General features: G+C 42.8%; 1 protein-coding gene across 2 annotated transcripts in view; it reads left to right on the top strand.

The window, feature by feature from the left end:
- The first annotated feature begins 1,309 nt into the window (after positions 1-1,309).
- Positions 1,310-14,736, top strand: part of LOC124615868 (cytochrome P450 6k1-like) — a 62,994-nt gene continuing 49,567 nt past the window's right edge. The window contains exon 1 of one of the 2 annotated variants that reach the window (XM_047144029.1): positions 1,310-1,344. The gene's annotated coding sequence lies outside the window, so the exon portion shown is untranslated. Of the gene's footprint in view, positions 1,345-1,725; positions 1,844-14,736 lie in introns of those variants that run through there. The other variant, XM_047144028.1, reaches the window with a different exon arrangement.

Below are 14,736 nucleotides of genomic sequence, written 5' to 3'. Positions count from 1 at the left end.
TCTATTGTTTTACCTGTCTGCTTTGTATGTATTTTCTTAGCGTCATCATCCCTCTGTTCTTTGTTTTAAGTTCCACGATTTCTTTTCGCCATGTTACTCTTTAAGTCTCCGATTTTATCGCCTGTTTTTATTATTTATTCTCTTCATCTTTCTAACAAAGTCTGTAGGCTGAAGACAGGCATACTAAGCTGCTGCCAGCCCGCCCTCTTCCGAGGGAATCGAAATTCAATAAAGGAAAAAAAAAATCAGTTTTGCACATCTAAAGATAGGACACCACTGACAGACGTAACACACAGGGAGCAAAAAAGTACTAGGATTGAATTGTCAAAACTGAAAGAAAACGTTCTTTAAATCCAAATGCAACTTAGTCCAGCCACATTTGCATTTCGAATCATAGTAAACCTTGGGGAGGCATAAATCAGTAAGTGATCATATTTCGCGTATTTTTATTCAGTAAGTATTCATGAAGTCAGTTGTAAAAAATACATTACAGCTAAAAAGAAACGATTATGACATAATTACAACTCCAGATGAAAAAATGACATTCATTAGTCCATGTTGAGTTAGGCTTTACTTAAAAAAAAAAGGGGGGAGCAGAATAGTGACTGAAATATTTTTCATCACTTACCCAGTGATATAAAATGTCTCACAGACAGCAAAATTAAATTTGAAAACTATCTGAAAAAACTTTGTCCTTGACAACTCCTTCTGTTCCGTAGAAGAAATTATATATGTGTAATATGTAAAATGTGAGACGTAGCTATTACTAGTTTACATCTGAAAAAAAAATGGCCAGCACGTAGATTTGCACATAAATCCCTTTCTCTTGTTCTTGCTTAAAATGGTAGGGGCTTGCCGGCTACGTCCTGTTGTTCACTGGCTCCACTGTCTATAGTTAGTTACTATCTACTCTCTACGTCTCTTTCAAGGTCTGCATCCAAATGAACATAAAATGACTAGTTCTATATCATTAGAATTAATTGCACAAAAGGTCCATGGGACATGAAACATTACAATAAGGAGAATGATGTCACCGAAATTATTTACACATCTCCCGACTCAGTGATGCGTAAGATATATCTAAATTCACGCTGTAGTTCTTATCGTCAGATGCACTGACTTTTTTTCCGCATAAATGCGTAGCAGCTTCGATTTTGCCTCTGTCATTGTGACAGTGTATCTTTCTCTCGGACTGACGTGCTTTCCCTGCTGACTTCAGATGACACAGCTATTATCCACCACAGCGCAATACCGACAGATAATTTACTCAGCTGATTAGCAGACGGCAGCTTATATACAGATGCCGAGGCGAGACGCAACCAGTTGCAGCTGAGGAAAGAGCGGGTGAGTGAAGCAACGCTGTCGCTTCGTCTCCCTCCCTCTCTCTCTCTCTCTATCTCTCTCTCTCCCTCCCTCCCTCTCTCTCTCCCACTCGTTCTCGTCTCGTGCGCTCCCCCATTCACACTTATCAGCCTCTCCATGTCAGTAGTAAATATTGACAGAGTTTGCGTCCATCTAAGAAATTCATACAGCCTTAGACCGATTTGCCAACAGTTGACCTTGATCTTCAGTGCGCATGCACTGTTGGTACTGTCTCAATTGTTTATTTGTTTTGATTACAGTACAGTTCTGTTTGTCAATAGTGGGCGTGCGTAACATGCATAAAAGAGAAGAACGGATTTTCAAAAGCGGTCTCATGTGAGAAGTGTGCGTTAAAACTTTCGTGGGGAGACTTTTGGCAAATAAATCGTAATCGTTGTGTTAATTTTTCAGATTTTCAATGCGATCTCAGTATTTTAGACTGACTAATGCCTCGCCAGCGTCGGTGACCAGTATTATCAAGGTATGGAGTGCTGTAGTAGCGGTTAGCTACCTGATGTTACTGCCACAGACTGTTCTCTTGAGACAGTTCATTGTTTCATTTTTATACTCACGACGATGTGATATTTGTTGACTGTAGAAACATTACACAGTGTTCTGTACAGGGTAAGTGAGGAGGGAAGATACATGGTTGAAGGAGCGATAGTATTGGTGATCCTGAACAAAAAACTTCAAATGAAGATATGCCCTTTTCTTAACTGTTTCTGATACACACCTGTTTGAAAATCACAGGCATCACTCGCATGCCCTTCTTCATCAGCACTCACATGCGAATACAACGAAAGCGACATTGTTGTCGGTACTGACCTGTTCGAACGGCCAGTGAGAGTACGTCACGTACTTTGGATCGGTCACCGTGGAGTCTTTTCTTGGCCACCGAGGTCAGCCAACTTTACCCCATTAGACTACTGTTTGTGGGGTTAGCTTGAGAGCGAAGTCTGGAAGCGCGCAGAGTGGACACAAAGGAACTTCTCGCTCGTAATTTACATGAGTATGCTAAACTAAGAGTAAAGGACCGAAGGAATGAGCTCAGAGCAGCAACACAGCAGCAGTCTACAAGAGCTGCTAAACGCATTGCAGTTGACGGTGGTCTTATTGAGCATCTTTTGTGAGAAAATATACACAATTAACGGCTATTGGTTGGTGGATTAGGGGGAGGGCACCAATCACGGAGGTCATCAGTCCCATCGGATTAGGGAAGGATGGGGAAGGAAGTCGGCCGTGCCCTTTCAAGGGAACCACCCCGAGATTTGCCTGAAGAGATTTAGGGAAATCACGAAAAATCTAAATCAGAGTGGCCGGACGCGGGTTTGAACCGTCGTCCTCCCAAAAGCGAGACCAGTGGTCACAGCTAACGAAAACGTTAGATCACAATACTTAATTTACCATCTCCTGCATTTGTCCCATTCCCTACTGTTTCCATTAATTTCCTCGGAAACTGTTAAGAACAGGACATATGTTAGTACTACTTGTTTTGTTCAGAATTACAAATACTCTCACCCCCAAAAGCATGTACCTTTCCTTCAGACTCAGCCTGTATTTATCTGCCTACAAGGGTGACTTTCCACTTGTTTATAGTTGCTGGATATTGTTATTCACAACCCTTTGTCAGTGTAAGGGGAACAACATTACTGTGTAATTCAAGTTATGCTGCGGTTGCTCCGACATGTTATTTGGATGGGTAGATTTCATATATGTGTATGTCACCCCTCTCCCTGTCACATATTCACTGGAAAGTAGCGAAGATCATATGCCTCTCTGCCTATCTATACTTTCGCACACGAGACTAACTGTATTGTTAGCCCTTGTCATGTTTAAATCTCTCTTGGTTCCTTACAGAACTGCGGCATCTCTTTTATGCTTTTAATAACTGTTTCAAACTTGTTGCCGACTTTGTGAATTTTAATAGCCTCTACAAATATACGACTGTCATTTGCTAAATGTAATCAGAACTTACACGTTAATTAAATGGGTGACATTATTACTGCGACCACTTATGTGTTCTGCCAATTCAGAGTTTTCCATATTTCACTCTCTTCATTGTGTTATGTCCCAGAATACAACTTTTTAAAATAACGTCAGTCACGTCACACGTCCAGACGCATACTTCAGAACTCGTATTCTGGAGCGACGGCGCTCAGTTTCGTGACAGGCGAATGCGAATTAGAGCTCGGAGCATTGCTGAAGGTGGCACACGGTGTGGTGTGTCGTAATAAGCCGGAGACGCAACACCTCTTCGTTCTGTGAGGGTCGTGCTGCGTTCTTAACGTTTGCAATTCACTTCTGACGTAATGCACAGTCATGGCTGGTCCATGTGCTTCACACGCAAGTAAGAGGAATCTTTTTCTTCCACTCTTAAAGCATTACACGTTTGCCTCTTGCTATACACATCTTTTCCTCTGACTTCTTTGGGCCGGCGGGTGTGGCCGAGCGGTCCTAGGCGCTTCAGTCTGGAACCGCGCGACTGCTACGGTCGCAGGATCGAATCCTGCCTCGGGCATGGATGTGTGTGATGTCTTTAGGTTAGTTAGGTTTAAGTAGTTCTAAGTTCTAGGGAACTGATGACCCCAGATGTTAAGTCCCATAGTGGTCAGAGCCATTTTTTGACTTCTTTGGCTTCTCTCTTTCATTGTATCTTATGACTTTGAGAGGTACTCCTTGGAAACTCATACTGTAAATGTATCAGTTCTATTTTGCTCTGTTTTTTTTTATTTTATATCCTAATTTATGAATGTTCAATTCATTCCTAACGACGTCATTCTTAATTCTAAGCTTCTGCACCCTTTTACTTCTCTGAGAAGTCTCATTCCAGCTTTCTGAATTCTACTCACTTCTTTTTGTACACAGATGGGAAAATATCACAACACCAAGAAGGTGTTGTGCGACATAAACGAAAGTTGATAGGCGTGTTCCTACATCTGACAGATGATGTCTATTCAAATTTCTAGCCAGTCGCATAAGTCTATGAGGATGCAAACCAGGTTTGCTTTAAATACACGCTGTAACACTCGTAAGCGTTAGTGACACTGGACGTCGTGAGTTGATGTTAGTCAAGAATGCCTTTAAGGCGACAAGGACGCTATCTTGAGTTTGGCCGTGGTCGTGTAACAGGGCTACGAGAAGCTGGATATTTCTTCTGCGATATCGCACAAAGGCTTGGCAGGAATGTAGCCACCATACACGATTGCTGGCAGAGGTGGTCACGAGGATGTAAGGACGTAAGAGGACTGGGCTCCAGGCGGCCGTGTTGTGAGGTAACGGGAGAGTTTGTGGCGCCCTGAAAATATTCTAAGTTCGGAGTTGGCGTTTGTGCAGCGGCCGCTCGGCAGGCCGACCACGTTGGCCAAAGCAAGAGGGGTCCAGCCCGATCGCCTGGCTGGGAATTCCATGTTGACACTGTGACGAGGACGATGCTTTGTTTCGATGAAGGAGATGTCTATGCTGGGAGTGACAAAGATGTCGGACTTTGTGAAACCATAATAGCAGACATTTCACAGTTCGTATAGAAATTAATAGTAGCCAGATGAATCATGACACCTCAAAAAGAAACAAATACATCACCATTATTTGCACGACGATTCTGATGGTGTAATCAGATTTTCAATATCTTTATTAGTTTAAAGTTTAGTATATGACTGTAAATTATACAAGTAACACCCAACAACAAATTTCCAAACTCTAAACGCTTCATCCGATTTTGTCGATCGATGTGTCTTTAGAAAACTATTATTGTAAACCTAAATTGGTATAAATTACAGGCATTTAACATGAATAGTACATGAGTTATTGGAGGTCAAAGTGGTCGTTTACTATCGATCGCGTAAGGCCATAAGTACTCCACAGGTACACGAAAAAAGGGTAGCAGCATGCTTATAAATACATTTATCCGTCTATGTCTTTGTTTATATCCGATATATACTATTCATGAAGAAGTTGGTCAAATATTTACTGTCTTCTAGAAAGCACAGAGACATTAGGCTACTGGCCTACTTTTGCTTGTTATTCCTTTGATATATGTTTATTTAATTTGTTTACGTATTAATAATGTGTGTTAGAGCGTCTTTATGGCCCAGCCGTAGGAATATCTATTTAATTTCAAGTTATTTAAATGTAATTCCAGTATTTCGAAAGTGTTTTATGTCTGTGAGTGTGCATTGGCTTGAAGACATGGCGGAAGCGCTCTAGCCAATCACAGCGCTCGTGAATGGGGAGACTCGATGGAAGTGGGAGAACAGTACAGCACAGGACACGGGAGGTGCTGGACAGTAAGGTGACGGACTCAGAGTCGCGGGAGAGATGCGTTTAGAAGTGAATGTCTCACGAGCTATGTTGTTGTTCATAATTAATTACGTGCAGTAGGAATCTATTGTTTCCCTGTCATTCAACTTATATTTTATTTAATTGCTGGACCATCGACACCAATAAGTGTTTTGCAGGAATATACCACATTCTCAAAAGTACTTCTACTATCGTACTCATCATTTAAAGTCGTTAAGATAGTATTTGCAGATTTTATTTAATTGCAGTCTTTCATCTATAAGTTTCTACGTTACATTCGCAACTGCCGAGTGATAGGAACCTTTGACCATTCGATCCACGTGTATATTAATATTGTATACTGTAGACTCAGGAGTATTTGGCTTGTAATGCGGCAACTACAAATTCCAGTCCCTAGACAACGAAACCAGCCAAAACTTTTAATATTTCAACTCTGAGTCTGAGGGTACATAGTTGAGGGCCACCTCACCATCACCATCTCATTTTCACTCATGAAAGCCTGCGATGTGACACCACAGACCGAAGACTATCATGTTCGACCAATGGCACTGGTGCATCGTACTGCGTCTGTAGGAGCAATTCGAGCAGCACTTGCGATCGCAGTGACGCAACGAACTGTTACTTCAAGGACAGTTCCGAGCCAGAATCCCTGCAACGTGCTTTCCACTGACCCCAAACAACCCCCATTTGCAGCTTCATTGGCGTCAAGCGAGAGGTCATTGGAGGGCAAAATGGAGGTTATGATGAAAGCTGGTTCTGCCTTGGTGCCAGTGATGGCCGTATACTGGTTAGAAGGAAGACAGTCGAGAGCCTACAACAAGCCTACTAGATGCATCGGAGGTCCAGTTTGTCTAGCGTGGAATTATGGTTTGCGGTGCGATTTCGTACAACAGCGGGAGCATCAACATTGTTATCTCACGCATCCTGAGGGCAAATTTATACGTGAATCTGGTAATTCGACCTGTCGTGCTGCCATTCGTGAACAGTGTTTCAGTGAGCGCTTTCCAACAGGATAACGCTCGACCACATACCGCTGTTGTAACCTAGCTTGCTTTATAGAGTATCGAAATGTTGCCACTGCCTGTCTCCAATCGGGAACATATGGCATATCATCGGACGACAACTCCAGAGTCATCTGCAACCAGCATTAACCGTCCCTGTGCTGACCGACCAGATGCCACAGGCATGGAACTCTAGCCCATAAACTCACATACAGCACCTGCGCAACAGAACGCATGAACGTTTTCGTGCTTACATTCAACATTCTGGCGGCTACACCGGTTATTAATGTAACAGCATTTCACATTTGCAATGGCTTATCTCGCTCTTAACCTGAGATCTTGCAATCTTAATCACTTAAATATGTTACGTAAATAAAGGTGTTCCCGAAATTTCAATACTCTGCACTTATTATTGTTTCCGTCAGTGTCTGTTACTCACGACTCACTTCCATACGAAAACGCAGAAACAGCCATGCTGTTATAAAAATGAAAACGTGTCTCTTCCTTTCTATTGTTTCTCAAGCATCTATTTATTCATTGATGTAGATTTCAGAATTTTGCTAGTGTCTTCTCTGTAGCTTTATTACATTCTTATGTGATGTCACAGCATACATTTAAAATATTTAACTTGTTGTATTATTACTATAAAATATTAATATATTTTAATATTAACTAAAAGAAATAGTGATCCAGATGTGTCAATTCTCAAAAGACAGTAGGAATTTGCAACCGAAAAGGCAAAACGTACGCGTCCCAGAGTTAGCAAATGCCAGGAAAAGACCACAGGAGCACAGAGTGGTGGATTTAGAACCGCTGGGAGAACTGATTTGTCATGTTTTCTCGGAGTGATTAATCAGTGGTGCAAAGGTAAAGGACTTCTTTTCAATGTTAAACACGATCTAGGTCTCCGAAAGCCAAGTGTTTACCGCATTCAATGCAAATGTGGCATGTCTTAAGTGATTAGACTGTTAGGACAGTCTAGGACGGTTATAGGCGCTTCAGTCTGGAACCGCGTGACCGCTACGGTCGCAGTTTCTAATTCTGCCTCGGGCTTGGATGTGTGTGATGTCTGTAGGTTAGTTAGGTTTAAGTAGTTCCAAGTTCTAGGGGACTGATGACCACAGATGTTATGTCCCATAGTGCTCAGAGCCATTTGAACCATTTGAACAGTCTAGGAGAGATGCAAAGAACATAAGCGACACGTCTGACTAAAGCAACGAAGGCGAGCGCTGCCTCCAATACAGGGTGTAACAGAAAAGAGAGGCCAAAATTTAGAGAAACATTCACCACAAAGGCCTGTAGAGGAATAAAATGTGCCATATAGACATGGGCCCCGAAATGCTTTTTTTCCATGTTAGAGCTCGTTTTCTTCTTCTCTTTATAATCAAGGGAAATACACACGAATAGAAAGTGCCATCATTGCGCGAAACGGGAAATGCCTTTACAGTCGCTCCCATTAGCCATCGCGCCGAGTGTTAGCTTCGTTTGTGCGTACAGTACACTTTTGCGAATGGTTCATCATACAATGTGTCAACCTGCACTTTGGTGGAAATGTACTGTTCACGGATTAGTGTTCGTTTCAACGTGATCAGACTGTGTGTTTTCACAATTAGCACGTATGAACAGTCGAGAAACCTCACAAAATTGTGCACTCACATCATCAACAAAGATTTCCTGTCACCGTTTGGGCTGGCATTTTTGGTGACTGTCAAGGCCTCATGTTCTTCCACCCGGGCTCAGCGGACAAACTTACCACTCTTTCTTACAGAATACTCTACCACTTCTGCTAGCCTTTATGAGTGCGACAACAAAACATGAACTTCATGCACAAAAGAACTTCAATGTTAATGTTAGTAGGCTTCTAAATAACAGATTCCGTGACGGCTGAATAGGTAGGGGTGGACCAATTCCTTGGCCTCCAATCCCTCAGGACCAACAAAAAAAAAAAAAAAAAAAAAAAAAAAGTAAAAGTTCAAATGTGTGTGAAATCTTATGGGACTTAACTGCTAAGGTCATTAGTCCCTAAGCTTACACGCTACTTAACCTAAATTATCCTAAGGCCTAAGGACAAGCACACACACCCATGCCCGAAGGAGGACTCGAACCTCCGCCAGGACCAGCCGCACAGTCCATGACCGTAGCGCCTTAGGCGAACGCTCGGCTAATCCCGCGTGACAGGACCCAAACCCACCAGACTTTTGTTTGTGAGGGAATGTGCCTTATGTACTACTAACGCGTTTTGGAAGGGTAATTTTTGTCACGCTTTTGTGGTGAATGGTTCATTTTCTTCTACTCCCTCTCAACCATTATTGTTATCAGCAGCTGCTAGCAACTAAACACTACTGAACAAGTTCGTATTTTCCACCGACTCCCCACTGTTGGGGTCGATGTACAGACCGTCAGCTACTCAGGAACTCCTTGCCCTATAGGTTTCGCTGAATTGTTGTAGACGGCGGGCTAGTTTGAGGTCTTCAGTTTCTCCCATTGACATGCAGCTAATACAACAGCTGATCGTCAATAACTGCTGTTACAACTTAATGGGGTTAGGACGTCAAACGGGCCGACTTGGAGCAGGAGAGGCACCACAGGACATTTTAATTTCCACTGTCTATAATTCTACAAATAAATTCATAAAACTTTGTCAGCGTGACCAGGAAGGGTTCAGAATTCACACTCATAGCAGTGGAAGTTCGAAAGCATAACGAAATGATTTTTTTTTTTTTACATGTGAAATTTAATCATTTTTTTCACTTACTAATGGCAGTATTTGATGCTATAGGTACACTTTTCTTCATAAGTAAGAGAGATACTTCGATGAATTTTGCACAACATACAACCCATACTTAAAGGTGTATGAAACTTAAGAATTTTCCAAATCTATTAAAAACTTTGGTAAAAATTGAGGTAATTAACTATAAAATTTGTGTTTTTTCTGAACATGAAGTTTAAAATATAACAGTTCATTCGTTTTTTCATAAATTAAATAAATTGTAGAATTTCATACATCTGAGAGTATGGTATGTATGCTGTGCAAAATTCATCGAAGAATCTCTCTAAGTTATGAAGAAAAGTGTGCGTCTAGCAACAAATGCAGCCATTAGTAAGAGAAAAAATGATGAAATTTCGCACGTAAAAAAATTTTATTTTGTTATGTTTTCGAACCCCACTGCAACGAGTGTGAATCCTGAATTCTTCGTAGTGAAGCTGACAAAGTTTTATGAATTTATTTATAAAATTATAGACACTGGAAATTAAAATGTCCTGTGATGCCTCTCCTGCTCCAAGTCGGCCCGTTTGACGTCCTACCCCCCTTAACAAGGCGAGGGAAACCGCACTTTGTTTGATCAAGAAGCGGAAGAGGACACCCTGTAGCCACAATGAACTGATTTCGGGGACAGGCGGAGCGCGAGCGAATACGTTTCCAGCGTTCGTTCCCGGACGTGAACCAACGGCTCAGCAGCGAGTTCTATTGTTTGTAGCAGAGATATAGTGAAGTGTCAAAATACTGTGGCCACCTGCATAATAGCGTGTCTGTCCGCCTTTGGAACGCAATGCAGCACCACACTCGAACGCCACTATCAGCTCTTTTCAGTCGGGACTCATCTGACCAACCCACGGTTTTCCAGTCGCCTAACGTCCATCCAGTATGGGCACGAGCCGAGGAGACGCGCTGCAGATGATGCCGTGCTGTTAGCAAAGGCTACCATAGCCCATTAACGCCAGTTTTCGCCGCATTGTCCGAACAGAGACATTCGTCGTACGTTCCACATTGCTTTCTGTGGTTGTTTCGCGCAGTGTTGTATTCATGTTAGCACTGACAACCCTATGCAAACGCCGCTGCTTTCGGTCGTTAATCTAAGGCCGCCAACCATTACCCTGTCCGTGTGCGACGGAACCGTCTCAGAGTTTCACTGTCACTGAAGCAAGCTGCAAATTGATATTCACCTTCCTCAGATCGGCGTCTGCTCAGTGTCCCTTCACTCTGCAACGTAGATACTTACAAGGTGATGAAAAAACAGCGCTGATGAAAACAGCACCTAATATCTATAATTGCTGAGGCCGCGTAAATCTCGTTATGATTGTTCCTGTAAATATTAATAATATATTTTCGGGTGGAAAACGGAGTCCTGATCTCCATCGAAAGTTCGGAAATCTGGTAAAAGTATCTTTTATTTTCTTTGCTTAAACATGTGTCATCAGCCCACATTTAGTATGCAAAACTGCTATTATAAGTTCTCAGTTTACGTCACACGTAAAGCAGCCAGAATTCTCCTAAGTCGATTCCGATAATAATTACGCGAATATACAGTCACTTTCTACAGGTAACATTGATTTTTTACATAAGTCATTCAGTGGATTTCTTTCACAAAGATTGCTCGCCAAATATATTCTGTAGCGGAACACAGAACATTGCCACGCGAAATTTTCTAAGTCCAACAAGTCACTCGTATATTTCTCCCGAACAAAATACCCCATAACTCTCAAATTTTTACAAAATGTTCGTAGCAACAAAAGCTACCATTACAAATACATGTGAACGCGAAGGACCGCGCATTTCTTCATCTTACACATTTTACGGACGGACACATTTCACATGACCTTCGCGTCTCCAAAGCTAGTCCATGACTCTCTCAATGCCATTGCTCACAGCGCATATACTACTTGATAGAGCGTGGGAAAGACTTCACTCTTATTGGTTGATCAAATGAACAGCCCATGAGAGCGGTATTTCAAGATCATATTCGCACCTAAACTATTCTGAGCCAATCACTACATCAGATTCATTGGCGTCACTTCGACAAGCAAATTACTACTATAATGTTTATTAATTGAAACTAAACGAAAATTAATCTTGAGATAACTTTAGGAAAACATTAGTCTACAAATAACTATTCTGGCTGCCTTCTTACAAAAATAAGTACGCTTCGACATACGTCATCAGCAATGTGGGTACAAACATCTTTCCCACGCTATGATTGCGCAATGCATTACATAAAATTAATCTTGAAATTTAACGTATGTCCCACAACACACTCTCACTCCTACAACGATATAAGACACAAATAATAATTTTGTCTGAATTTTATATTACGAAAATTAAAGTTTTAATGTGAAAATCTCAATTAATTAATTCTGCTCACTGGTAGTTCTGTTTATGTTTTCAAATAATACCAAAAGATAAACTGTTATATTTCCTAACTGAATTTGTTTCCCTAAGTGTCGGTTTTTGATATTTTAGGTAATTTTCTCTAATTTTGAAAATAGCCCAGCCAGAAAGCTGAGATTTTGCACCCAGCTTCTTTTTAATATCAAAAGGCTACGTATGAAGTTTTATCAAAATTGAATAATATTTAGCATCGTTTATTTGGATTCTTATGGGCTTGAATATTCTGTCGCTCGAACTGACACAAGAAGCACTTCCCACAGCCGTGCTAGCGACAGGTGTGAGTGAATCACGCCGAGATACAGGCAGCTGTCACCGCCACCGGCTCCAAAGCTACGAGCCCGTACTGCATTAAAACACTATTGCGGAGTGACTCGCGACGTTACACGTGGTGAGAGGTAATGCCTGACATCTGGTATTCTGGGCGTACTGTTCACACTGTGAGCCTTGGAATATTGAATTCACTAACAATTTTCGAAATGGAATGTCCCGTGCCTCTAGCTCCATCTGCTGTTTCGGATTCAGAGTCTGTTAATTCCATACTTGCGGCCACAATTACGCCAGAGACCTTCTCAAGTGAAGCACCTGAGTACAAGCCGCAGCTCCGCCAATCCAGTGCCCTTTCTTATCTTGGGTATGCGATACTAATGCCATCTGTGTATGTGCATATCGCTGTCCCATAACAGCAGTATATATGCCGGACAGCTGCCCCAAGACGTTCAGTTGTTCAGCAGACCAGATGATGCCAACGTGGCCGTTAACCGAAATATTGTGTCCACTGGACATCAAGAGCCATTCGTACACCCTTGAAGTAAGCACCCGGGAGAGGCCACACATTTCTTAAGCAAAAGAAACGCATTCATAGTTAATACCCGCCGGCCGCTGTAGTCGAGCGGTTCTAGGCGCTTCAGTCCGGAACCGCGCTGCAACTACGGCCGCAGGTTCGAATCCTGCCTCGGGCATGGATGTGTGTGATGTCCTTAAGTTAGTTAGGTTTAAGTAGTTCTAAGTTCTAGGGGACTGAAGTCCCATAGTGCTTAGAGCCATTTGAACCATCTGAAGTTAAAACCCGTAAAGCTATAAAATTGACGGATGGTTAATTGCTGAGTTTCAGCCACTATTTCATACAGTCCCACACATTTTCTATGAGATTAGGACATGGTTAAACAGCGGGCCAAATGGTTCAAATAGCTCTGAGCACTATGGGACTTAACATCTGAGGTCATCAGTCCCCTAGAACTTTGAACTACTTAAACCTAACTAACCTAAGGACATCAGACACACCCATGCCCGAGGCAGGATTCGAACCTGCGACCGTAGCGGTCGCGCGGTTCCAGACTGAAGCGCCTAGAACCGCTCTACCACAGCGGCCAGCTAAACAGCGGGCGAATAGAAGTGCGATATGGTGCACGTGATTTCGTCTGACCCGGAATGTATGCGTGCAGCTCTGTTGAAATCGTTGTTGTCATCTTGACAGAGGCAGTGTGCACGGCAAACTCATCATGAAAACGTAGAAGAAGGACAACACCTGGTCACAGAGAATGTTGAAATAAACATTCTGGTTCATGTTCACGGAATTATAACTGCGTAGGCCTGAGTCATGGAATGAAGCACGATCCCAAAACATCATAGAGCCACCTCTGTTACACCTTCCACCTTCCACGTAGCACGGTTTAAATGCCTCCTTGGGCTGTCGGGGGCGCTCGTCGTCTTGCATCAGTTCAAAAGAGAAAATCGTGACCCGTGGAACCACGCTACTGGTTTACAGTCAACTGTTGTCCAATTTCTATGGTGTTCGGCCCGTAAAGTCGTGGTTGCTTCGTCATTGTAAGCAGCAGCCTTTTTTGTGAAATGCCCGGCTCCAAATGTCCATTGCAGGCAGTTCCCCTCGGAATGTTCGCTCGGAAATCGATTGTGATGCACCTGCCTTCAGCGACAGCAGGAATTCCTGTCGGGCTGACTTGAAGCCATTGTCATTTACAACGCGTGACACTTGCCTCTGTTCCTTGTTGGTTAGGCTCTTTTCAGGAAAACTGTTCTAATATCACGTTGCATGGTTGCGGGCGATACACTTTTCCTTGCAGTACATCAGCATGATTTTTGTCAGCGGTGTAGGGTCATACACTGAGGTGACAAAAGACATTGGATAGCGATATGCACATATACAGATGGCGGTAGTATTCCGCAAAGAAGGTACAAAAGGGCTGTGCATTGACGGAACTGTTATTTGTACTCATGTGAAAATGTTTTCGACATGATTATGTTCGCACGACGGTAATTAACAGAATCTGAACGCGAATGGTAGCTGGAGCTAGATTCGTTGGACATTCCAGTTCGAAAATCGTTAAGGAATTCAGTATTCCGAGATCCGCAGTGTCAAGAGTGTGCCGAGAATACTGAATATCAGGCATTACCTCCCACTAGGGACAACACTGTGCTCACCGACCTTCAATTCACGACCGAGAGCAGCGGTGTTTGAATAGGGTTGTCAGTGGTAACATAAAAACAACACTGTGTGAAACAACAGCACAAATCAACTTGGGACCTATGGCGAAAGTATCCGTTAGGGCAGTGTGGCGAAATATACTCGTTAATGGGCTATGGCAGCATATGACTGTTACGAGTGCCTTTACTAACAGCACGACATCGCCTGCAGCGACTTTCCTGGGCTCTTGACCAAATCGGATGGACCCTAGACGACGAAAACACTATGGCCTGGTTAGATGAGCCGCTGGTAGGGACCAAGTGTGGTGCAAACCCCACGAAGCCATGGACCCAAGTTGTCAACAGGGCACTGTGCAAGCTGGTGGTGGCTTCATAATATGTGGACTGTGTTTACGTGGAATGAACTTGGTCCTCTGGTCCAACTGAACCGGTCATTGATTGGAAATGGCCATGTGTGTCTACCTGAAG

This window comes from Schistocerca americana, chromosome 5 (genome assembly GCF_021461395.2).
Source record: "Schistocerca americana isolate TAMUIC-IGC-003095 chromosome 5, iqSchAmer2.1, whole genome shotgun sequence".
NCBI lineage: Eukaryota > Metazoa > Arthropoda > Insecta > Orthoptera > Acrididae > Schistocerca > Schistocerca americana.
Note: the sequence above shows the minus strand (reverse complement) of the source record. Positions and strands in the feature narration are given on the sequence as shown.